The sequence below is a fragment of the Cupressus sempervirens genome, chromosome 9, assembly GCF_028749045.1.
Source record: "Cupressus sempervirens isolate cs-2001-9-10 chromosome 9, ASM2874904v1, whole genome shotgun sequence".
NCBI lineage: Eukaryota > Viridiplantae > Streptophyta > Pinopsida > Cupressales > Cupressaceae > Cupressus > Cupressus sempervirens.
The window spans coordinates 302054956-302059678 of NC_143126.1; positions in this window are offsets into that span (position 1 = coordinate 302054956).

The window sequence follows — 4723 nt, forward strand, 5'->3', positions numbered from 1 at the left end:
GTAATTCTTACCATAAAAAGTAATTGATCCTTTCCAAAAATTATATGTTGCTTTATAATCACCAAATCTAACAGGATCATCATGATGCTTATCAAGTGAAATAAATTTACTTTTATCTCCAATCATATGATGAGAACAACTATCATTGAACTATTCATTATTTTTCTTTATAACATATAAAGTACATTCAACATCATGAATCTTATAATAAAAGTAAGACATATTAATTTAAAAATTATGAAAAGAAGTTGTAAGAGAAATTATACCCATAGCAAGTTCTAATTTAGATGAAATACTAGTAATTTCATACCTTACCTTCTCATTTTCCTCACATAATTTGATTTCATCTACAATTTATAAGTCATTGCATCTCCACATGATTCGAAGTCTTGTAACTACCAACCAATACTATTATCTATCAAACATGATATTCAATTTGTTTATCACAAGATCTAGTTTAAGTGATTAAGCTCTACACAGAGGAACCAAGATTTAATACCAATTATTGAACAGAGTGAATAAATGAGAGGTAAATGAATCAATTATTCCCATATAATTGTAACTTTTTTTTGATATGTAAGTTAATAAATAACAATAAACAACCACCACTTAAGACTTTTCAGTTATAGCAAAGTAAATCACTGATGTAATGATAAGCATGAAAACATAGAAATGCTAACACAATCAACATCAAAATCAATGTGGAAAACCCAATTTGGGAAAAACCAAAGAGAAGCTAATTCTCATTAAATAAAATAAAATAGTTGGGGTGACACCAATAAAGACAATTTTGTACAATAAGTCTAACTTCCTAAAATTATCACTGTAATATGAAAGTGTACTGTGAGTAGGCTTCATTTCTAGAGTGGACACACCAAAAATATAATGAGGTACATTGTTGATAGGTAAAGGCTTACCACCAACAAACTTATAGCTAATATATGAAAGATGATTTAGAAACCACTACATAATATAGGTGTCAAGTTTTTGCAAATATAGTCTATTACAATCAACAACTCCTTGAATCATCTAACTAACTTCACAATAGCATCACATATATCTCACATATGAGCAACAAGATCACGTGAAAAATTGAATTAACATACTTTTGTACACCCCTCTTTAAATTATAATTTATTTATAATAGACACCAAAATTATGTCAACTAAAATAGATTTGGATAGGCCACACCATCTCAAGAAATAATGGGATCATTGAGCACATCTGATGAGGCATATTGATGTCTTAATTTTGATATAGTTTCAATAGTTTGGACGTACTCTTTGTACTTTGTCAAAAACATTTCCAAAGCATTTGTGCAAATATCTTGTGAACTTATAACAGAGACAACTAGAACTTACTAAACCTATGGGTAGTGCATATGACATACTTTTCTTAATATTATACATAGAATGCAATATTTCACACACACACACACACACACACACACACACACACACACACACACACACATCTTAAGCTATGTTCTAATATCTAAATAAGAGTAGGAATGTTAACTTGCATATATGTTTTGGATGTTTCTAACTTTTAGAAAAATTAAGAGCAACACAAAGGGTGGTGATTACTACATTAAAGGAAGAGGATAATGGAGACCGATCATGGCAAGTAAAAAGCATTTTAGTTCCTATGGATAAGCCATGCCTACAGAGGAGTTATTATTCCAAAAAATCTAGGAGACACAACTTGCTATATTTTCTGGAAGTTGTTATTCTATTACTTAGTAATAAATGTACTATGTCATGGTTGATCTTCCACCTTCTTTTCTAGCGAAGTTTGTTCAAGACTTTTATGTCATATTCTTAATAAGTATCCAATCCTCTATATAATGGATTTTGATCATCTTATAGGCTAAGGAGAAAATAGATAATGTTGGTTTAAGATTCAGAAGTTACTCTTTTTCTATTCTTCATGAATTATCCAGTTGATGTAATCAAAGAAGGATTTTAATGAAAGAGTGATTTTGGAATACTTGTTGTGTTCATAGTTATTCGTGTCAAAAATAATCAAGACTAGCTAGGTTACTAAGAGGGGAGGGGTGAATCAGTAACCTCAAAAACTTTAAATCAATTCAACACTTAACAATATAAATCATTAACCATTCATTTATCTATTTTACTGCATGCATGGAAAAGATAAACATTCATAACACATGAACAGAGTATTTTGGTGACCCAGAAACTTTCCAAATAGAAAGTAAAACTGGGGTGGGGATGATACCCACAAAACTTCACTACTGCAGTATAAAGTTGGCCTGTTAGGGCTTACATTGACCACTTTTGATGATCTACCCTGTTAAGAGCAATTTAGACTGCTAGATCCACCTTGCTAGAGGTTTTACAAACATACAATGAAGTATGCACTCTGTTAAGAGATTTTTACAAAGATTGTTAAGTCTACCTTGTTAAAAGATTTGGAAAACTAATTCACCTATTAGGATCAAATAGTAGATCTGACTTACAACTTGATTTTCTAATTAGATCTTTGAAGTACAGATCACCTTTTGTGACTGATATATCTTTACTGCTCCTTGTTAACCTTGTTGAATACTCTGCTCTGCTGCTGATTTGCATTTATTTTTTTCAAAACATTACATGACCATTCCTTGATATACATACATACATTGCAAATGATACAAATACATTACATATATACCATTCTAATATTTACAATTGCAAGGTCGGCTAAAACACAAGTAAACAAAATATTACTGAGTCAGCCAAATAGTAGAAAACTCGAGTTCTAAATAGTTGACTTGGTGACCTTCTGATACTTGGCATCCACTGCATTACTCAGCATCATCATGCACTCGGTAGAAGTAGAAGCTCGGTCCATACTAATCACACAATGTAGCTTTGAACTTGGTAACCATTGGAGACTCAGTAGATATAGTGTTACTCAATAGATACTGAATTCTTTGTTTACCTTGCTATAACTTAGTAAACACTACACATCCATCACTCGGTAGACACTGCTTCACATCACACAAACTGATAACTCGGTAGACACTGTGAAGCTTGGTGAACACTGTAAGCTCGATAAATATTGTTGGACTGCACACTCACTCAGTAGCTTCAGGAATGCTCGGTATGAACTTCTTAAGTGATGAACTTACTTGGCAACCACTGAAAGCTTGATATAAATTGTAAACTAAGTGATGATCTCAGTAACCATACAAGATTGAATAAGTGTTTTCACTAATGAAAAATATAACATAATGCCAACAATCTCCCCATTTGGCATTAGTGACAAAAAGACTTATGAGCCAAAACTTATGGCACTTTCATACATATTTTTGATTTTTCAAAATTGATCTTTGTAAAGATGTTGTATATACATATCTCCCCCATACATATGGCATAATATATACATAGCCTTTATCTATACACATATCAATCTATTTTCTCCCTTGATTTCTCTGCAAGTCTCTTATCATCTCTTACTATCTCTTACTATTTCTTACTCCCGCTTTCTAACAATAATGCAAAAGAGATATGCAAAATATTCAAATAGAGACCCCAAAATGTGAGAGAAATTTGGAGTGTACCTTGAGAATAAGAGCCAATGCCTTATCCCAATTGTCTTACAAAATTTTGCAGATGGAGAGTGCCACTTGAACTTCTGTAGAAAGTTCAATCATATGATGTGCTATGGAAAAAATATTATTCTGGACCAATGATTTTGAATATGCAATGTGTTTCTACATTGAGTCCATAATTGGAAGGATCATATTTTGGATATCAATTAGTGTAAACCTGATCTTGGCTTCCTCTCTTAGCAATTCTACCTGCATTTTTGACAAAAAATTCACCTTGATGTGATGTGTTGAGCTTGAACTAGGGTCATACTGTAACCTTTGAGCACTTTCCTTCATATCAACATCAATCTTACTCAATTTCTCCTTTATATACTTGGTGAACTCGGTAACATCATAAAGCTTGCCAAAAAGTGATGTCACATTGGTGAAGGATTGTTCAAGATTGCTCAAAATTGTAGATAGCTCTACCAAGTTAATAGTAATGTGTTGAGAAATGTGCTCAAGAACCTTATTATCAAACTTCTTCTTTGCCTTTTCAATAAGATTTTCTTGGCCAGAGGTATCCTCATTGAACTTATTCACAACTTCTTCCAATCGCAACAAAATGTGTTGAGATGAGTCAACATCAACACCTATAGCCTTAGTTATTATATTTTTAGCATTCTCAATTATTGTAAATTCTCTATCTCTCTCATCTCTAAGCTGCTTCTACCTTGACTTTTGCTCTAAAAGTTGACTAACCAATATCATTTCATCAATTGTGGTAGTATCTAGATCCATCTTAGGAATGACAATTTCCTTGTCCAAATCAATGTCTTCATCAATTTGTTTGCCAATAAGAAAAAGTTTTAGAGTAGTCTTTGGTTTTACTTCTAAGCTTACTTCTTTGGACTTAGAAATGAAAACAATAGTAGAAATTGTTGGACTTGAAGTAAAAACTTGAATGGGTCCAACTAAAGGAAATCTGAAAGAAGTGCTAACTGTATCCAAAATTGATGTGCTATCCAAAAATGAAGTAACAATAGGTGCAACACAAACTAGAGTACTTACAACTAAAGAATTGACTAGAACAAAAGCTGGTGCAATTAAAGCTATAGTGGACAAAAATATAGAACATGATAGCAAACTTACTGTACATGCTGCTGTAGAAGTTGACACAATTGAAGA